The sequence below is a fragment of the Magnolia sinica genome, chromosome 1 (assembly GCF_029962835.1).
Source record: "Magnolia sinica isolate HGM2019 chromosome 1, MsV1, whole genome shotgun sequence".
Taxonomy (NCBI): Eukaryota; Viridiplantae; Streptophyta; class Magnoliopsida; order Magnoliales; family Magnoliaceae; genus Magnolia; species Magnolia sinica.
This window is the reverse complement of record NC_080573.1, coordinates 64,913,644-64,937,576: the sequence shown is the minus strand read 5'-3', so window position 1 is coordinate 64,937,576 and position 23,933 is coordinate 64,913,644.

The window sequence follows — 23,933 nt, the reverse complement described above, 5'->3', positions numbered from 1 at the left end:
TCCTTTTACCAAGGAGTCGTCACACATACATCTAACATACATACATGGCAAATAATCATGGCAAACACAGGTGCATATTTTATATGTATACGGTACTTTATACATACACATAGAATACACAAATCTCAATATAACACATGCATATTAGGAACGCAACGTAAACATAACATTTGGCATGTGAAATCTCATCCATAACAAGAATAAATCATTCACTGGCATTGAAAGCCTTGAAAACCATAACCTATACGCTTAAAGTCCGCACCTTAAGCAAGGAAAGAAACACCGAATTGATTTAGACGAGTTGTCTTCGTTAACGGCGATAGAATACCCTAAAACAAGGATAGAAATGAGATACAACAATACCAAGACTAATCTAAGCTCTAACACAGATTAGGGTTAGGTTAACTTACCCTAAGATGAATTCAGAATCGTCAGAATAACGATTCAAAGTGAAGGTTCAAGGATGTAGAAGAACAGGAAAGAATCCAAGATGATTCACCAACTTCTCTCTCACTTTCTCTCTCTTTTCCACTCTCTTTCCAAGCTAGGGTTAGAGAAAATTCGTATGGAAAAGAGTGCTAGGGTTTAAGGACTATAAATAGGCCTAATATTGATGAAAATAACCCCAGGGCCAAGGTATACTTAGGGTATAACCAAAACCAGACTCTCGCGATCCAACGAAGCACTTCTAGTGGGCCTATAACCACGAAAGGTCGGACTTAAGCTCACTGACCATGGATCTAGGTCAGGCTGAGTTTTCGTACCGACCGGCTCTTCAGATCAGCCGTGGCGGACCACACTCAAATCAACGGTCACAAAATCTCAATCAGGTCCACAAGCACAAGGATATGCCTGGGCCACCTTCCCTGATCAGAGGGTGAAATTTGGTCAGAATCCAACGGTCAGATAGCTTAAAATCATTGCGTAAGCGACACGACTCAGATTTCATAAAAGCTTATTAAATTTCCAACCGTTCTCAAACTCTTCACTCCGAACTCAATCAAATCGACCCAAAACATCAAATGGACTTGATTTTCGAGGTGATGGTCAAGCCCAACATGGTGACCGCAACAGCCTAAGATCATCGCTAGCGGACTTTCGACGCGCGGTCCAGGTCCGATCCAGATCTTCCAAAAATTCCCCAGACCAACTGGATTTAGTGATGGATCCCAGATTTCAGAGTAACGTAGCGCTAACTAATCTACAAGTTTAGAGCCATGCAGATACAATTTAAAGTGATTGATGCGAATTTCACAAGCAGTCGAGTATAGCGCTAATTACCCCAAAAACAACCACTTAAGGAAAGATTAGCACAAGAATTTCCAAGGTTGTTACAATACTTTTGTTTAGGAGGTAGATTTTTATCATAGCCCAACCCGGATAGATCGCCACATTTTCTTGATCCGGATAAAATTTTCTCTAACTTTGGATCACCTTGGGCATATTTCCATGTGTCCTTTGGACTCAGAAGAGAAGATACTTCAGTTTTAAGTTTCTCAATTTCAGATTTTAAATCAATAATTAGGGAGTTTTTGAATTGCAAATCGCATTTTGATTTTTCAAAACAATCTGAAATTTGTGATTTTTCTAAGACAAGTGATTCAAAACAATTTTTGAGTTTAGAAAACTTTTCTTTTTGAAGTTTAAGTTTGACAGCAATTTTACAACTTTCCTTATATAGGGCATTGTAAGCGTCTTGAAAATCATCTTCATTTTCACATTCACTACTCAGATTTTCTTCACTTGTTGAGTCATTATCTGAAAATGTGAATTTGGCTATAGTTATAAGAGCTTTAACCTCATTGCCCGACTCAGTTTCAGAATCTTCTAATTCAGAAGAACCTTCAGAATCAGATGATTCATCCCATGTAGCCAACATACCCTTCTTCTTGGGTTTGTGCCTTTTAGGACATCTATTTGCTAAGTGCCCATATTCTTGATAGTTGTAACATTGACTATCTTTCAAAGATTTTCGAGATTTGGGTCTAAACTTCTTTTTATCATTTGATTTTTGAAAATCAACCCTTTTCTTGCTTTTGAAAATCTTGTAAAATTTCTTAGCTAAAAAAGCCATATCATCTTCTGAATCAGAATTTTCTTCTAAATTACATTTAGAAGATTTTAGTGCGATAGATTTACCTTTAGGAGCTTTAAAGTTTAACTCGTAGGTTTGTAGAGAACCAACTAGTTCTTCTACCCTCATATTATCTGTATCACGAAGTTCCTGGATCGCGGTTACTTTAGAATTGAACCGTTCAGGAAGTGAGCGTAATATTTTTGCACACACTTTACTTTCTGGAATTTTATTGCCAAGACCTCACATTGAGTTTACAATGTCATTCAATCTAGTGTAAAAGTCCATAAACATTTCATTTTCCTCCATATGAATTTCTTCAAATCTGGTTGTGAGGAGTTGGACTTTAAATTTTTTGACAATTGTAGTACCCTCGTGTGTCATTTCTAATATATCTCAAGCTTGCTTTGCAGTATCACAGGAAATGATTCTTTTGAACTCATCCGGTGATAATGCGTAAGTAATTGCATTTAGTGTTTTAGGATTTGCACTACTCTCACTTTTCTGAAGAGTGGTCCATTGGTAATATGGTGTGACTTTCATAGATTTTGAACCATCAACACCAGTAACTTCCATGATGGGAGGTTTCCATTCAGTTACTGTGGCTTGCCACACACTCTCATCCATTGATTTGAGGAAGATCCTCATTCTGGCTTTCCAATAGGCATAGTTGGAGCCATCAAAGGGTGGAGGCCTAGTGATTGAAAGGCTATCAAAATTTGACATCGTAAATAGCTTAAATCGTTAGCTCAGGAATTAAATCCAAGAATAAAAAAGAGCTATTAGGCTCTGATACCACTTGAAAAGGCCTAGCTATATGTCCCAGAGGGGGGGTGAATAGGGTAATGCCAAATAAAACTTATAACAGTGGAATTAAAAAGAATATGATAGCCAAAATAAATCACAATGCAAGAAAGTAAAATAACCTCAAAATTCAGATCTTGAGAGGTTGATACAAATGTTGTTCTAAGGACAACCTTACACCAAAAACCAGGGTTTATGGTAGGACAACCTTATTTCTAGAAAGATCTATGTATCAAATCTCAAACTGAAGAGGAATACAGAAATAAATACAAACTGAATTAAAATAAATTGTAATCACAAATGTATTGTTCTAGGGACAGCCATACACCATAAAAATGGCAGGGCAACCTTGCTGGAACAACTTTTAAAGGAAATTGAATATCAAGCTAATAAAGGAATAGCAGAAAATAAATTCTAAACTATTACAAAATTCTCACAATGCTTGAATTAAATGATTACAACATTCACCACCATGCATACATCCCATAAAAGAATAATTAAAGATCAGAAGTATAAATCATTCAACCACAACACAAGGGATTATAGTGGTTCACCTGTGTGTTCACCAACAGTTAAACAACAGCCACACAGAATGCTACTCCACTCCTAATATCCTCACACAGGGGATATTAACGTTCACTAACAAAATAGGTTTTCCCAGGTTCACCCAAAACCTTTACAATTGTGTCTTTGTCTGTGGGCTTACACAATTAAAAAACCCCACTTCTGAGTTTTCCTGGCTCTCCTCAGATAACCAATACAGCAAGATTTTTCTGGCAAATCTTGAAAGAAACCAAAATAGAAAGGAATTTACAATTAAATGTAAAATACTTGATTATCTCCTTCGTTGTAGCAGCCCGGTAGAACCAAATCAGAGTAGATGATCGAATGTCCAAATTCAATGTCCAGTACTCAATTACAATGGTTCTAATTCTAATAGATTTTAAATTAAACCAAATAGGGCTTGCCTTAATTGATTTTGATTCCAAAGAAAGGGAATAACAATTCCTCTTATCAAATTAGATTGGAATAACAGAAATAAAATCAATTAAATAAAGCTAAGGAAAGAGAATATTAAATAAGCACACTTAGCTTAGATAGAGCATAGAATTATCTCTCAGAAGTTCGACGAAGATTGGCTTGAATGGATTAATTAATTCGATCATTTCTTCTGAGATTCGTGCACTATTTATAGGTGAGCAGATCGCGTCTTCGACTGGTCTAGGGAGCTCTTCGATTAGTCGAAGCAATAACAGATATTTGAAAAATCAAGCGTGATAAGATTTGACCGTTCTACGACTGGTCGAAGGTCTCCTTCGACTGGTCGTAGGTCACCTTCGACTGGTCGAAGATCTCCTTCGACTGGTCGAAGAACCTGAAAAACATCGCTGGATTTCGAGTCGAAGTTTTTTGACTGGTCGAAGATGCAGTCGACACTGTTCCTTTGACTGGTCGAACAGATTCTTGGACTAGTCGAAGCCTAACAGTTTTTATCCGAAATTTGTAACAAACTCACGACTGATCGAGGAATTTCTTAAACTGGTCGAAGCAACTCTAGGACTAGTCGAAGAAGGCCTAGGACTAGTCGAAGAACAGACCAAACTTATGTAAAATAAACATTCGATTTATGTATCTAAAGTGACCTACTTCTAAGGTCAACCTAAGGTCAGTCCAACCTCAACCATGAAGTAAGGACATTGAAACATTAGGAACTAGTGACCTTGAAGTATGAGCCTTGAAGTCTTGATGTAGTTGAAATCTTGATGTAGCTCAATCTTGAAAGTGTCTTGAGTTCTTTACAAACTGCCTTGTACTCTTCTTGAAGTCTTGCCGCTTGAGTTTTGTCTGTGAGCAGTTCTTGCACTCAAGATTGATCCCTGTACTTGTGAGCTTAGCTTGTTTATGAATGTTGATCCTTGAGAGAGCTTCACTTATGCAAGTAATATATAACAGTGATTTTGGCACCACAAATTTGACAACAGACAGGGATATAAACTATAACACTTACACATACAGCCCTCATGCGCTCGTACATCCACTCGGTGTAAACATTGAAACAACCTCTGCAACCAAGAGGGTTTAGGGACTTTGACCTAGGGATATTTATAGCACCTCATGTAGAACATATTTTCAGTGTCCCATCTGGTCATCCATGAAATACCTGTGGAGGCCACGACCCTGATGTCGCTAGGGCGTACGGTGGTCATGTCACACAAATGCGAGATGCATGAGTCACACAGTCTAATCATGCATCAATCTTGCGCATACTATGTGCTCATGTGGGGCAACTCCGCCTATCAGGGAGCCCCGTGAACTACCTGCCCTATGACATATGCAATGGTCAATCACATCTCATAACAAATATGCAGATGATGTGTATGGGCATGTATTATGATGCTATGTTGTCACATACTCATAATCGGTCATAATAACTGGCCTCAACAATCAGCATCGACATTCGGCCTAGATAATGTGGACATTTAACCAACATTTCCCCCAAGGGGTGGCCCACATAGTCAAGGTCAAACATATAGTAGACCCATGGCCTCACAAAGGGCATGATATACAACACCATGGGCCTCACTCAAGAGCTTAATACACATCACGATGGGCCTTTGACATGGGCCTAACATATATCACAATGGGCTCCATCGCCTAACCCTCAAATGCATTGCAATGAGCCTCATCACATAGGCCTCATATACATCACATTGGGCCTTAAACACGGGTCGAATACACATCACAATGGGCCTCAAATATAGGCCGCATATATATCACACATGCCGAATACACATCAAAATGGGCCTTGACTATGGGTCACATATACATCACATAGGTCTCGACAATCGGCCTCCGCAATCGAAATCGGCCTCGACAAACAAAATCGGCCTCAACAATCAGAATCGTCACTCGAAATTGGCCTCGACACTCAACCTCAACAATCGAAATCGGCCTATACAATCGACCTCGACAAATCAGAATAGGCATCGACAATCGAAATTGGCTTATACAATCGGCCTCGACAAATCAGAATAGGCATCGATACTCGGCTTCGACAATCGTAATCGGCTTATACAATCAGTCTTGACAAATCAGAATCAGCCTCGATACTCGGCCTTGACAATTGAAATCGACCTATACAATTGGCCTCGATAAATAAGAATCGGCCTCGATACTCGGCTTCGACAATCAGAATCGGCCTATACAATCGACCTCGACAAATCAGAATTGGCCTCGATACTCGGCCTTGACAATCGAAATCGGCTTATACAATTAGCCTCGACAAATCAAAATCGGCCTCGACAATCGGAATCAACCTCGATACTCAGCCTCGACAATCGGAATCAACCTCGATACTCAGCCTCGACAAATCGGAATCAGCCTAGATACTTGGCCTCGACAATCGGAATCGACCTCAATACTCGGTCTCAACAAATCGGAATCGGCCTCGACAATTGGAATCGACCTCGATACTTGGTCTTGACAAATCAGAATCAACCTCGATAATCGAAATCAGCTTCGACAAATCAGAATCGGCTCGATACTTGGCCTTGACAATTGGAATTAGCATATACAATCAACCTCGACAAATCCAAATCGGCCTCGATAGTCTGCCTCGACAATCGGAATCGGCCTATACAATTAGCCTCGACAAATCAGAATCGGCCTCAATACTCTGCTCGATAATTGGAATCGGCTAATACAATCGACCTCGACAAATCAGAATTGGCCTCGATACTCTGCCTCGACAATCAGAATCGGCCAATACAATCGGCCTTGACAAATCAGAATCGGCCTTGATACTCGACCTCAACAATCGAAATTGGCCTATATAATCGGCCTTGATAAATCAAAATCGGCCTATACAATTAGCCTCAATAAATCAGAATAAGCCTCGATACTCGACCTCGACAATTAGAATCGGCCTCAACAATCAGAATCAGCCTCGATAATCAGAATCGGCCTATATAATTGGCCTCAACAAATCAGAATTGGCATCAATACTTAGCTTTAATAATCAGAATCGGCCTATATAATCGGTCTCGACAAATCAAAATTGGTATCGATACTCAGTCTCGATAATCAGAATCGACCTATACAATCGGCCTCGATACTCGACCTTGACAATCAGAATCGGCTTATACAATTGGCTTTGACAAATCAGAATCAACCTCGACAATCGGAATCAACCTTGATACTCGGTCTCGACAAATCAAAATCGGCCTCGATACTCGGCCTCGACAATCGGAATCCACCTCGATACTTGGTCTCGACAAATCGAAATCGGCCTCGACAATCAGAATCGACCTCGATACTCAGTCTTGACAAATTAGAGTCAGCCTCAATACTCGGCCTCAACAATTGGAATCGGCCTTAACAAATCAGAATCGGCCTCAATACTTGGCCTCGATAATCAGAATCAGCCTATATAATCGGCCTCAACAAATCATAATCGGCCTCGATACTCTACCTCTATAATTGGAATTGGCCAATACAATTGGCCTTGACAAATCAGAATTGGCCTCGATACTCAGCCTCGACAAATCAGAATCGGCCTTGACACTCAGCCTCGACAATCGGAATCGGCCTCGACAAATCGGAATCGGCCTTAATACTTGGCCTCGACAACCGGAATCGACCTATACATTTGTCCTCGACAAATCAGAATCGGCCTTGATACTCTGCCTCGACAATCAGAATTGGCCTATACAATCGTCATATAAACAAGGTGGGGTCCATGGATGAACAGCCGATCAACCATAATATAAAGATCAACCCTTGTTTGTGGTTATATCAAATCCGATAGCACAAACCATCCATCTATAGTGAATGGGGCCCACTTATTTGGGTTAACCCACAAGAAAATGATGAGAATGGGCCTAACAAGGCCTAAGGGAAGGTCACAATGTGGACATCTAACTAACATTGCCCATCAATGTGGACATCTAACCAACATTGGTCCCAAGGAGTGACTTACATAGGGCCAAACATATAGTGAGCCCATGGCCTCACGTACAATCATGATGGGCCTCATTTATGTCACATAGGCCTCGTTATATGGGCCAACATACATCACATCGGGCCTCGAATAGACAACAGGTGGGCATCGCACCTGGGCCTTAAATATATCATATGGGCCTCGAATACATCACAATGGGCTTGCCCATGGGCCTTGAATACATCACAATGGGCCTCTTATGTCAAGCGGGCCACATCACATGGGCCGCATTATATGGGTCACACCAACGGGCTTCATGTATATCAAATAGGCCGCACTGATGGGCCTCATGTATATCAAATCGGGCCCACCATTATGTATATTTGAGATCCGACCTATTCATAAGTTAACATGGAGATAAATGAAGTGAAAACAATATCAGGTTAATTAGAAACTACCATGGCCCTTAGAAGTTTGAACGGTGGATGTCACTGTCCCCATAAAATTTTGATGGTGGGGTTCGCTTGAACTTTAGATCTGACCCATTCTTTTGCTCATGCCATAAAATGATTTGTCAAATGGTTGGATGGTTTGGACACAACACATGCATTATGGTGGGTCCCATAGATAGACGACATGGATGGAATTTGTGGGACCCACGGAACTTGCTATCATGTACAATAGTAGGTCTACACGTCACAGGCTAGCTACATAGCTACCGTACATGCAACTAATGCTGCTTTAAAGAACAACAGAGGTGGGTCCCATGTAGGGCCCACCCTTATGTATATATATACAATATATAATATATATTATAAATATAGTTACTGCTGTGTAGCTTTTATGCATTAAAAAGGGGGCAGAGGTGGGTCCCACGTAGGGCCCACCCTTACACATATATAATATTATGTTATATTATAATATAATATATAATATATTATAGCATATATTATATTAATATAATATAATATATTAATATAAGCACAACGTCCAGGCCTTGGACAACCTGGACGGACGCATACGCCTAGGTGGCCCCACACGTGGGGGGGGTCCCACCATCCAGGGATGGTGGATGCCCACATGCATCACAGTGTGGCCCATCAAATAGGTGGATGTCGTGGGTGGGTCCCACGGACCCCAACATCCGTTCACACCTCACTGTCAGCACACACCTCACTGTTGGGCACTCCCACGTTAGCACACACTCCACCGGCAATGCACACCTCACTACTAGCCACTCCCCCACCGTCCATTCACACCTCACTTTGAAACGAGGTATCTTTCACTCAGTCTGCCACTTGAGCTATGGATCTGGGTGGGTTAACACATCAAGGAGGGCCCCACGCACACATGTGGGGTGAGCCACGTCCTAGATGGACGGTTGGGATGATATACAAACATCATGGTGTGTCCCACATGGATGGGGTCTACTGGTAGATTGCATGGATAAAATACACACATCATAGGTGGGCCATTGATCATAGTAAGAGAGAGAGAGAGAGAAAGAGAGAAAGGAACGTGCAGGGGAGGGACCCCGCCACTATTGGGCCCTCCCTTGAACAATACATGCATCAAGTGGGTCCTACAACAAGTGGACCCATAAATCACAAAAAGCAAGAATGTGAGTCCAAGATCACCCACCGTCCACTTCTTCTTGGTCCGATGGAAAGGTAGTCACCTAGGCTTCAATTTCAACAGAAGTTGATGAAGTTTTGATGGTGGAGATGGAAGATGAGAGGGTGGGAAGTGGGCCACACACAAAACTCCCTCATGGAGATTTGGGAGAGCCTAGACACATGGTATTTTGTTGCTTGGGAATGGGTTTGAGAAATGAGAGAGAGAGAGAGGGTTGTAAAGAGAGAAAGAGAGATGGGTGATGGAGTGATGGGTGAGGTGAGAGATTTATTGACTTTTAGGATAATTTGGGTAAGAGGGGTATGGGTTGTGTAAGGAATTATTGACTTATGGGGTTGTTTAGGGATGTGGTGTGAGATGATGTGTACTTGACCCTTAATGAGATTGATTGATTGATTGAGGTGACAAGTTGTAGAGATTCTCTTAAAATTTGCATGTGCAACGTTTTTCTCGAACTAAACATGGGCCCATATCTCCTGGCCTGGGTATCGCCTCGGCGCATGAGACGCGGCATCAGAATCGTAGTGACGGTACAGTCGTAAGGGTACAAGTCTCGGTTTAAGTCGACTCAGGTTTGCAGGACTCAGCTTATGATCGTGCGCAAACGTCAGATAAAGGTTGAATGTTGTCAAAATTTGACCGGGAAGACCACGAAAGCCTACGGAACGGTACACTCTAGGATACAGGTCTTACACCAGTTGTGTGCTTGATGGGACAATAAGCTGGCATAGAGTGTACTAGACCCCGGTGATGATCCTAGAGATGTACGGTACTGATATGTGGACTATTGAGCAGGAGTTGCATACTCAACATTTTAGTCATTCATTCATTCATTCATTATCCACTTGGGCTGGTGGTGCGCAACTAATTTATTTTATGTACCTTCGCAATGGCAAGGATTTTGGTTGGGGCGTGCGACCAACTTGAGATCAGGAGTTTACCACATTAAGTCTAGCTATCCAAATTTAGGTATCGGACTGGTTTGGATAAAAGTCATTTATGATGTACTCCACAACTTGCGATACTCTATATTATCATCCCGACTCCACACTCCAACTTGGTCATTTATTTTACACTGCATATTGCATTACATCGTCTGCACATAGCATTTGGTTTACTACACTTCTGTATTGCATAACTTGATGAGGTTAAGGTACTATGGACTCGCCAGGATCTACATATTGCATTACATCCATGGCATATGGCATTTGGGTTGCTATGTTTCTATATTTACATTGCCTAGATGAGGCTAATGGTATTCATGGCTCTTCGGAATTGCATATTATATTGTATCCTTGGTATCTAATATTTGGCTCATTATGACTATACATTGCATAGCCGATCTGCATTGCATACTCTGATATTGAATGACTTGTAGCCTTGCCAGTATTTCACTTACATTAATATTTGTGTGCTTGGCACTTATCTTGCGCACACACGTACATCACCCTCTAAGCTTCCTATAAGCTTATACACGATAGATGTGTGCAGGTGATGATAGGACACAGTCAAGCTGACGCAGGAGCGTACGGCAGAGCTTTCGGAGCTTTTGGCATTTGTCTTGTGTTTCCCCTTCAGGTATTGTGTGAGACCCGTATCCTAGCCCATACCATTCCGTATGCCTTCCCGGTCCTTCCAGGAGAATTTCGGTGACCCGCGATCTATTATCGGTGTTTGCGCGCGATCTTGAGTCGTGTCCCATATATCAGAGTCAACTCGACCCGAGATTTGTATCCCTGCGATTGGACTATCTCCGAGGTTCCGATACTACATCTCGCGCGCTGAGGCGATACCCAGACCAGGAGATGTGGGCCCCCGTTCAGTCCGAGGAAAAATGTCGCGTGTTGCAATTTCAAGAGAATCTCTATGAAATGTCCCATCAATCAATCCCATCAATCACCTTACATGTCAAGTACAACATCCCATCCCTAAGCACCAACACCCATCCCTAAAGTTAACTCTCTCCCTTACATGTCATGTACACATCACTCCATCACTCACATCTCCCATCTCCCTCTCTCTCTTACAACAATCTCTCTCTCTCATCTCTCTCTCCCTCATTTTCTCCAAGCAACCCACGTCCATGGCTTCCATGGGGGAGAAGCTAATATGGCTCACTTCCTATCTCTCATCCCCACCATCCAAAGTCCATCTCAACCATTAAAATCCACCACTTGGAGCCCTAGATCGTGTTGGCGGAAGAAGGAAGAGGAGATCAAAGGTGGGTGCTTTTATTTATTGATTTTGTGATTTGAGGGCCCACATATGTGGGACCCATCTTGTTGTATGTATATAGGGAGGGCCCATAGTGGCGGGGTCCCTCCCCTCCATTACATGCCTCTCTCTCTCTCTCTCTTTCCTTCCTTTATTTTATGGCCTACATGATGAGTGTTTGTGGTGTCTAGATCGTCCATCAAATGGACCCCATGGCCGACCAAACCACGTGGGCTCTACCTTATGGATGTTGGGAAAGTACAAATATTAAATTGATCCAATCAGGTGGGGCCACGTCCATATGGGACCCACCTTGATGAAATGTATTCACCATCTGTCCAGCGTCCTTAGACACTGGACATGGGTCGAGTAAAGTGTGAACAGACGGTGGGTACTCACAGCAACCACCCCAAATAAAAGTAAGCTTGGTTTATACTTTTTGGGTGAGCCACTTATACAGGCCCCACCCTGATGCATTGATTTAATCCACGTCGTCCATCCCATTCCCATATTCATTTGAGGCATTGAGCTGAAAAATAAAGTTAATCCGATGTTCTGACAGCCCATAGCATAGAAAACAATATTTTTTACCATTAAAATCTACCCTGATGTTTGTATATACCAAAATACCTTGAATATTGGGCTTGATGGGTCTGTCTTGAGCCATAGAGTGTAATGGTTGGGTTAGATTCACTTGATGTGGGCCTTACATCCGAAAAACCTCAAAATTTCAAATTTTTTTTTTAAAAACAAAAGAAGCAGTAGGCACTATTGACGCTGCAGCACGCTGTTATGTTGGTGTGGGAAAAGGGCAAGGACCACGGTCCCAGCCGTGGGCCCCACTGTGTTGTGTGTAGGACATCCACGCCGTGCATTTGGTGCCCCCCTCCCCCCCCCCTTCTAGGTTGTGGGCCACCCAAAAATCAGCCATATTCAAAGCTCAGTGGCCCATGTCATAGGAAACAGTGGAGATTGGGCATCTTCCATTAAAACCCATTTGTGGGTACAGAAGTTTTGGATCATTATAAAATTTATTTTTCCTCTTTAATCCGGGTCAGCGTGACCTTACCAACAGATTGGGTGGAAATAAACATTATGGTGGGCCCCACATGGGACCCACCGATGTATGTATTGTATTCACACCTTTCATTAGTGTGGACACCACCACCACCACCATGAGGTATGTGCTTTATTTATGTTGTCCATCCTTATCGGATCCACCATGATGCATGTGTTGCATCCAAACCGTCCACCATTTGGCAAGCTTGTCATGAGGCTTAGGGCTAAAAATGAGATAGATTTAGGATCAGGTGGACCACATTATAGAAAAACAGTGGGTTTGAACATCCACCATTAAACCCTTGGGCTACCAAGATGGGACCAATATGATATTTGTTTTTCCTCTAGATCCAGGTCTTTGTGACCTTATGAATAGGCTGGATGGGAGATAAACCTTATGGTGGGGCCCATTGGAATTTAACCGTGGAAATCACTATCTCCACTGGTAGATATGGTATGGTCCAATTGATCTTTTGATATGATTCATTTTTTTTTATATAATAACCTATATTGATCTCTAAAAATAGATGAGTTGTGTTTGTACCATTTGAATTGGACCATTCAACTCGGCCCATTCGACTGGGCCCATTGATTTGGCGCATTTGGTAAGGCCCGATGTTATGTACTTGGGGCCCATTCGATAAGGCCCGATGGGATATATGAGGCCCGTTATTCAGGCGCACCTTGATGTATACAAGGCCCGTTGTTGAAACCCACCTTGATGTGTTGAATATCCTCACCATCCATGTGTATGGGATAGTGGGTCCTGATGAATGTGGGGCCACCTTGATGTATGTGTTGGTGGTCCACGTGTACATGGACCCCAACTTTAAGTATGTATTACATTTCATGTCATCCACCTATTTTATATCCACACTGTCCATCAGCAAAGGACGGTGGGATCCACCTGATGTATGCGTTCTATTCATACTGTCCATCTATTTAATAGAGTGGGCCCACCTCACACGTGTGACATGTGTGGGCAGATAAGACCCACCTTGATTATGTGATGTATTCCGCACTATCCATCTACCGTGGAGCACACCTTGACATTATGTATTTTCAACCACGCTATCTATTCAGTTTGCTGGATAGGTGTGGCCCAGCATGATGTATTCGTAATATTCTCACTGCCCATTTGATGGTGGGACCCACTTTGAGGTACTTCATAGACATGTCGTCCATTCATTTTGGCTGCCACGTGAGGCTCAGATGATGTGTATGGAGCCCATTTAGAATGTGCAGGGCCCACCACGATATGATAAGGCCCTTGTGTAAGGCCCATCATGATGTATTTATGGCCTTTGAATCAGGCCCATGTGATGTATTTATGGCCCATTGATACGGCCCACTTAATGTATATTTGAGGCCCATATGTGGTGTATATCAGGCCCAAGTGGTGAGGCCCGATGTGATGTATGAGGCCCATGAGTTATGGCCTATTGTGACACATTCGAGGTCCAGGTGGTATGGCCCATTATGATGTATTCGAGGCCTATGGAACATGGCACATTGTGATATATTTAAGGCCTATAGGATGTGGCCCCTCATGATGTATATTAGGCCCATGTCAGAGGCTCATTGTGATATATTCGTGGCCTAAGGGCAAGGCCCATTCTGATATGTATTAGGCCTATGACATGTGGCACATTTGATGTATCGAGGCCCAGGTACGTGGCCCATCTTGATGTATATGAGACCCATTAATGCGGTCCACTTGATGTATATTGAGGCTCATGGGTCATAGCCCATTAGGATGTATTTGAAGACCATGGGTCGTGGCCCATGGTGATGTATATTAAGCCCGTGTATTTGGCCCATTGTGATTGTATATTAGACCCTTATATGAGGCTGTGGGCCACTCCTTGGGAGCAATATTGGTTGAATGTCCACATTAATGGGCAATGATGGTTGAATGTCCACATTGTGACCTTTTCTTAGGCCTTGTTAAGCCCATTCTCATCAAGGCCAGTTCTGATTGTCGATACCGATTAAGAGTACGTGACAGCATGGCATCATGTACATGCCCATATGCATCATCTACATGTTTATTATGAGATGTGGTTGACCATTGCATATGTCCTTGGACAGGTTGTTATGAGACTCCTTGATAGGCGAAGATTGTCTCACATGAGCGCACGGTATGCGCAGGATTGATGCATAATAGGATTGTATGACTCATAAATCTTTCATTGTGTGTTGTGATTACTGTATGCCCTAACGACATCAAGGTCGTAGCCTTCACAAGCATGTCGTGGATAGCTAGATGGGACACCGAAAATGTTTGGTTCGAGCATCTGGGCACTTTGGATGTCCGTGGATGAAAGTCCCTAAACCTCCGTGGCCAGAAGACACCTTAACGTCGAGACCGAGTGGATACATGAGCGCCTGAGTGCCAAATACCAAGAGGCCACGTCTCCCACTGTGTCGTGGTCGGTTAGGAGGGGGTGTGACCTTACCCGCCCGAGAGTAGGGGGTGTAACTAGGTTGAGTTTGACCAGCTCATGAATGGGTCCGCTATTGTCGTGCCGGGCAGATATTGGCTGACTACTGGTCAGGCGGATAATGAGGTCTCTTCCACTTGCATGGTCGCACGTCAGTGGGTGGTAATTTGCATGTAGAGTGTACAAGACCCCGGTGATGATCCTAGAGATGTGTAGTACGGATTTGTTGAGTAGGCGTTGTATACTCGTTCATTCATTCATTCACTATCCACTCGAGCTGGTGGTGTGCAACTATTTCTTATGTGTACCTTCGGATTGGCCATGATTTCTGTTGGGGCACGCGAGCATCCTGAGATTAGGAGTTTACCACATTGTGTTTGACTATCCAAATTTAGGTATGAGACTGGTTTGGATAGAAGTCCCTTGTGGTGGTTCCCGTAGCCTGCGATACTACCTACTATCATCCTGTCTTCACACTCTAGCATGGTCATCCCATTCGAACCGTATATTGCATTACATCCACGACATATGACATTTTGGGTTACTGTGTTTCTACATGGTCTAGATATGGATGACGGTATTCGTGAACTCATCAGGAATTTTATATTGCATTGCATCCTCAACATCTGATATTTGGCTCTTTATAACTCCTCGTATATATCGCTGATCTGTATTGCGTACCGTGAAATTGTATGACTTATGGATTTGTCATTATTCCTGCTTACTCTGATATCGTATGATTCATGATCTTGCCAGTATTGTTGATATTATATGATTATGGCACTGTATTGAATACTTGGCACTTGTGCACACACGTACACCACCCTCTAAGCTTTCTATAAGCTTATGCACGATAGATGCGTGCAGGTGATGTTAGGTTGCAGCAATATTGAGCTTGGAGCATGCAACGGACTTCTAGAGCTTAATTTTTGATATATGTATTTCCCTTTCAGCACTATACTCAAATATTTATATTAGTGGATATGTGATGATGATGTTGCCTTTGTGATTTGGGTAAACTTGTGGTTATGCTTCTTACGAGATAAATGTATGTTGAAAAAAAAATCCTCCTTGTAGGATCCCAGGATCAGAATCTGGCGTATATGCACTAGGAGCCGAGAATAGGGTACTACGGAGGCTGTCAGTACCGGATTCAGCAATCGAGAATTTTGTGAGCTCAGTTTCTGGGTTTGGGGCGTGACATATTCTGCTCAAGTTTTTTATATTAGTGGATATGTGATGATGATGTTGCCTTTGTGATTTGGGTACACTTGTGGTTATGTTCCTTTATTTACAAAAAAAATCATATTGAAAATCCTCCCTATAGGATCCCAGGATTGGAACTTGGCGTATGGGTGCTGGAAGCCAAGAATGGGGTACTATGGAGGTTGTCGGCACCGGATTCAGCAATCGGGAATTCTGTGAGCCTATTTTTTGAGTTTGAGGCGTGACATCGAATCAATCAAACTGGTACCTAGACAATGGTTGCTCAAGATACATGATAAGTGATCGAGATTTGTTCACCAACTGCAAAGAAATAACTGATGGCTCAGTCACATTTGGTGATGGAAGCAATTGTAAAATGATTGGCCAAGGTACGGTTCAACTTTTTAACCTTCCTCCTTTTAAAAATTTTTTATTTGTAGAAGGTCTTAGGCACAATCTTTTAAGTATTTCTCAAATCTGCGATAACAAGCACATTGTTAAATTTACAAATCAAGGATGCGAGATTTCAAATGAGAAAGTTTGTGTGATATTGAATGGTCGAAGAACATCTGAGAATTGTTATATCGTTAGTGAATCTTGCTCGTCTAAATTATCTTGTTACATGGTCCAAACCAATGAAACCAAATTATGGCACAAACGCCTTGGACATGTAAACTACCGAAATTTATATAGATTGAGCAAAGCTGATCTTATTAGAGGTCTACCCCATTGAAGACAATGGATAAAATATGTGGCGTATGTCAAATCAGAAAACAAACAAGGAGTAGTCATAAGAAAGTGAACTCCTTGCCGCATCTAAACCTCTTGAACTTCTCCATATGGATCTTATTGGACCAACTAGAATGGAGAGTAGAGGTGGTAAGAAATATTTCTTGGTAATTGTAGATGATTTTACTAGATTTACTTGTGTAGCATTCATGAGAGAAAAATTCGAAACTCTCAATGAAGTTAATAGAATACTTAAGTATATTCAAACTGAAAAAGAAATGAATATTACTAAGATCTGAAGTGATCATGGATCGGAGTTTGAAAATAGCAATTTTGAGAAGTTCTATAGCGATCGTGGTATATCACATGAGTTTTCAACTCCTAAGACACCTCAACAAAATGGGGTTGTTGAAAGAAAAAACAAAGTGCTTCAAGAAATGGCTAATGTAATGTTTAATAGCATGAAGTTACCTAAAAATTTATGGGCTGAAGCTGTTAACACAGCGTGCTATATAATAAATTGTGTTTACATTAGAAAATTAAAAGATAAAACAGCTTATGAACTGTGGTTTAACAAGAAACCTATAGTCAAATACTTTCGAGTTTTTGGAAGTAAGTGCTACATTTTACGAGACCGTAAAAAATTTAGGGAAGTTCGACACTAAGAGTGATGAAGGGATATTCTTAGGGTATGCTCTAAATAGTCGAGTGTATCATGTTCTCAACAAAAGGACTGGTGTCATTCAGGAGTCCATAAATGTTGTTATTGAAGATGATGAAGATGATGAAGTCAATATAATTGAAAAGCCTGACTCCTTATCTTGGCAAATCAGTACTAAACTATGATCAGTTAAAGACCATCCTGCTGATCAAATTCTAGGCAACCCTCTCACTGGTGTGTGTACTTAAAGACAATTGGAAAACATATGTAATTATGTGTGTTTTACTTTCCAAATTGAGCCAGCCAATGTAAAAGAGGCACTCACTCTTAAAAATTGGATAGTTGCCATGCAAGACGAACTGAATCAATTTGTTATAAATGATGTGTGGTATTTAGTTCATAAACCATCTGATAAACATATAATTGGAACCAAGTGGATCTTCAAAAATAAATCTGATGAGTTATGGAACATAATCAGAAACAAGGCTAGACTAGTTGTCCAAGGGTACACTCAGATTGAAGGAGTTGATTATGATGAAACCTTTGTCCCAATAACTCATCTTGAATCCATCAGATTATTCATATCCATTAATTCCTTCAAAAGTTCAAAATTTATCAAATGGATGTTAAAAGTGCATTCTTAAATGGTGATCTACATGAAGAGGTCTACGTTGAACAACCTAAGGGTTTTGAGGACCCTAAACACTCTAATCATGTGTATCGCCTTAAAAAGGCACTTTAAGGGTTGAAACAAGCTCCCAGGACATGGTAAGAAAAATTGACTTAGTTCTTACTAAGTCATAATTTTGTTATGGGGAGTGTTGATAATACTCTTTTTGTTAAAAAGTATAATGAACACATACTAATAGTACAGATATACGTGGATGATATTATCTATGGTTCTACTTGCAGTAACTTGTCTACTGATTTTGCAGAGCTGATGAAATCCAGATTCGAAATGAGTATGGAAGGAGAATTGAATTACTTTCTATGATTACAAATTAAACAACTAGATGATGGTATCTTCATTTCTAAAACCAAGTACACCTTAAACCTGGGTAAGAAATTTGGATTTGAAAACGGTAAGAAATTTGATACTCTGAATCTCTTGAAGGATGCAACGAGTAAAAGTATAGATCCTCGATTATATCATAGTATGATTGGTAGTTTACTATAGTTAATTGCATGTCAGCCTGATATACCGTTTAACATAGGTATCTGTGCTAGATATCAATCAAATCCTAAGGAATCTCATCTTATTGTTGTAAAGTGCATTATTAGATATGTTGCAAGTACAGCTAATCTAGGTCTCTGGTATCCATGTGATACTAATGTTCAATTAGTTGGTTATATGGATGTTGACTAGGCTGAGAACATAGATGACAGAAAGTCTACCAGTGGTGGATGCTTTTATGTTAGCAATTGTCTTGTTTCTTGGCACAGTAAGAAACAACGTTCTGTATCATTATCCAAAGCTAAGGCTGAATATATTGCAGCAAAAAATGCTTGTACCCAACTTGTATGGATGAAATGAATGCTCAATGATTACGGTATTTCGCAAGATAAAATGATTTTGTATTGCGATAAATCTAGCACAATTAGTATATTTAAGAATCCCGTCTGACATTCCCGTACTAAGCACATTGACATTCAATATCACTATATCCGAGATTTAGTTGAGGATAAAGTTATTTCGTTGGAATATATTCAAACAAAAAATCAACTTCTAACGTGTTTACTAAATCTCTTGACAGAAATTGATTTTCAAAATTGATATTGGAGATTGGTATGTGTACTTCCAATTGAGCTTATCATTGTATATTTACATGTTTTATTTGTTATATATTTATGCAAATATTTGGTGAAAAATAAATCAAATTTTTTGTATAAAATATGTATTTTTGGTGCCTGCACGATCGGTCGAGCACATACTCGACTAGTCGTGGCTCAACGGGTCAAACATGTACTCAACCGGCCGAGTTGCGCTGTTGGAGGCCCTTTATTTGAGTGAAAAAATCACTTTTTCACCATTTTTCTCTTCTACCTCATTCGGCCCTTCTCTGACCCGTCGAACCCACCTTCGATTAGTGCTTGATAACTGCTTCATTTTTTATTTCCTTACACATTTGGGATCTCATTTGCATATCTTATCTTGCTACATTTTGGTGTCGATTTGGAGTTTTCTCTTGATTTACAAGGGATTTTAGCTCAAAATCTGATTTGCTTCAAATGCTATCTTCCATTGTTGTTTTTCTTGCTTTGAATCTTGTAATGGAAGGTCACACAAAGTAGAAAGCTACTCAAGCTTCCTCTTCTCGTTTTACACCTATTAGGGTAAGAATCCTTCGATCACCCGAGGAATGCCCCGACTACGTGCGGGATTTACGTACTCGAGAGATCATTGTTGAACAGACCGTCAATTCAAATCACTTAGCTTAGTTTCAACTTCTTCCAATCCTAGTTGCTGTAGGTTGGGAAAACATTTTGAATTGGGGCAGACCCGCATACTGCTTCATTGCATAGGGTATGTTTGCTTGTATGAGCGACATATCACTTGCAAATTTGAATTTCTCAATTACCTTTAGAGAAGGCATTTTTCAAGTTGATCGGTATGTAATTTCAAGTTTGCTAGATGTAAATGTAAATGATGATGGTATACCCATACCAACTTTAGCCGATCGAACGAATGAATCAAAAAGATGTTTGGTAACTCATAAATTATGTAACATGGACTCAGAATGGAGTGCTGGTAATGTGCTCTGAGCCAATGAAATGTTGCCTAAAGGAAGGGTCGTGCATCGCATTTTTATTTTAAATGTTTATCCTCACTTTGGCAACAAAGCCGAACTTACTTCATTCATGGCTCGTATTTTGCATTCTGTTGTGTTTGGCATTCCCATCTGTCTTCCATCTTTAATATGATACATTATTATTCAATTTCATCTTCATCCAGGCCAGAGATATATTACTTTCGCCTATTTTATGACCACCTTAGCCATTCATTGCAATATGCTCATGCCTCTTGGTGAAGCTCCTGTTTCGGTTCTTCCCTTTAACAACTCAAATATAAACAAGATGAACTTGAAACTCAATCCTAGAAAAAGGAATGAGGAAGCAGAGGAAGTTGGTGAAGAAGATGCATTACCAACTGAGACCATGATGGAAGATATCTTTAATGAACTTGAATCCAATGATGTTAAAGCTGATCCTGATTATCAGCAACCTCAGTATGATGAGCGTCTACGCTCTTTGGAAGAGAAAGTGGATGCTTTGTAAATTTCTCAAGACAATCTGTATGAGAGTCACAAATCATCCATGAAATATATGTGAAAGTATTTTCATCACATTACTAGAGGACTCAGTCAGATTGATCCATCTATTCCACCTCCTTCTTCTTCTGGATTAGATTAATGATCTTTTTATTAATCGTTTGGGCATATATAACTTGGATTATCACTTTATCTTTTGCTGGACTTGTATGACTTGATATTTTGGATGCTTATCTTTATGACATTTATTATCCTTCTTTATAATGTTTACACTCTACTTGCTTTAAATTTTCCTTTAAACTCTTATTCTACTACTATTATCATAATCACAATTATGGTTGTTTATTGTTAATATCTTCCTTTGTCAAGTTGTGACAAAAAGGGGGAGAATTTTGTAGGCTTTGTGGTTATGGGAGAATTTGATTGGTGTATGGTGTAGAGGAGTGGTTTTTTTTTTTTTTTGGATATATCTACATTAATATAGGTACTCTACAACAAGTCACCAAGCTCAAACTGAGGGGGAGTTTCTTTTTTGGAAAGAGTGTGTTAAGCTATGAAGAGGAATTGTGAACTTCTGCATTATGTTGTATAGGCTGATCTTTCAAGTTGGTTTTGTCCCAAATTTGACAAAGGGTGAGATTGTAAGTGTTGTATTGTATATGAAGCACCCTTAGTTGTCAAATTTCGGTGTGACAAAGCACTTTGGATTGATGAACCTGTGTAAGTGAAGTGATGGAAAATTCACCTTCAAGTGAAGTGATGGAAAGTTCACCTTCAAGTGAAGCTATGCTACATTCAAGTCATGAAGTATTGCTTCAAGTTCAAGTGCAGCTTCAAATTCAAGATCAAGTCAAAGTGCTAGCTCAAGTGCAAGTTCAAGACCTAGATCATGTGCTACTTCAAGTCTTTATGTTAGCTCAAAGGCACTACATAGACAAGATCAAGTTTAAGAACTTCAAAGTACACAAGATCAAGTTCAAGATTTCAAGTGTACAAGATCATGCTTCAAGAACTTCAAGTACAGGATCAATTGGAAGTAACTGAAGTTGCATGGTTCATTGTTCAACTTTCAGGTATATATGACCATAGAAAAACTAAAGGGTTAGGTCATTCATATTGCATATTCTATATGAGTTAATATGCTTATTATAGGCTTTGCTTCAACTAGTCTTAGCCTATGTTCGACTAGTCCAGGCTCTGGCTCAACCAGTCCAGGGTTTGTCTCGACCAATCCAGGAAAAAACTCAAAATTTTAGATTTTTCTAGTAAGGTCACGACCAATTAAGCACCCTCCTCGACCAATCGTGTGAACAATGCTTGACTAGTCAAGTAGGGCTCGACTTGAACTTCAACAACTATTTTTGGACCCCACTCGAGTAGTTAAGCAGTCCATTCGACCAGTCAAGGGTTGGTTTTATCCAATCGCACCAAAATTTTTAAAATTTGGTTATTCTCAGGTGTAAAACCCATATCCTAGCCCGTACTGTTCTGTATGCTTCCGTGGTCCTCCCGATCGAATTCCAGTGACCTGCAACCTATAATTAACGTTTGCGCATGACCCTAAGTCGTACCCCGTACATTTGAGTCGGATTAATCCAAGACTTGTATTATTGTGACCGACCATTTGTCATGCCCCAAACTCCAAAAATGGGCTCACAAAATTTTCGATCACCGAATCTGGCACCGACGGCCTCCATAGTGCCCCATTCTCGGATCTCGACACTCACATGCTAGATTCCAATCCTGGGATCCTACAAGGAGGATTTTCAGTATGATTTTTTTGTAATAGAGTATAATGACAAGCATAACCAAGTCACAAAACTACATCACCACATATCCACTATATCAAAAACTTTAAGTACAATGCGGAAAGGGAAATACAAGATGATTAAAAGGCTCCAAAATAAACTGATGCGTGCTCCTGCCTTAATGCTGCTACGATCCAATGACACCTGCACGCAATGGTCATGCATAAGCTTACAAAAGCTTAAAGGGTGGTGTAAGTGTGTGCGCAAGGCAAGTGTCAAGTATACAATATCAGAGTAATGCGAAAATATGTGGGTAAGTCAATGAATGCTACCAACTGTACCAAAGCTATGTGATGCAAGGCATGAATGTTATCGGCCATACCATGGCCATGCGATACGAGGCCTATTTAGCCAAATATCATATGTGAAATGCAAAGCAAGCATGCCAGTCCTCATCAAGTACACATATCAGTATAGTTCCTCTTTGGGATATCACCGGGGTCTAGTACACTTCACAGTAACTGTCGCCTCCCTAGTTGCATAGCCCAGTGAGTGGAAGAGACCTCACTATTTGCCTGACTAGTAGTCCACCAATACCTACCCGGCTCGTCAATAGCGGACTCATTTATGAGCTGGTCAAACTCAGCCTAACTTATAGCCCCCTCACTCAGGCGGATAAGGCCACACCCCCTTTCAACTAATCACGACATAGTGGGAGACGTGGCCTACTGGTATTCGGCACTCCTGCACTCGTATATCCACTCGGTCTAGACATTGGAGCACCTCTTGGTGCCAAAAAGGTTCTGCGACTTTCACCTAAGGACATCCTAAGTGCCTATAGTGCTAGAACCAAGTATTTCTAGTACCCGGTACGGCCATCCATGATGTGCCTGTGGAGCCAAGACCCTGATGTCGCTAGGGCGTAAAATGATCAAGTCACACATATGCGAGATGCATGAGTCACACCATACAATCATGCAGCAATCTCGTGCGTACCATGCACTCATGTGGGTAACTCTTATCAATGAGTCCCATAAGTAATCTGCCTAATGGCATATGCTATGATCAGTCACTACTCATACCAAGCATACATATGATATGTATGGCATGAGGCATGGAATTACACTAAGTATGTTATAAGGTGATGAACT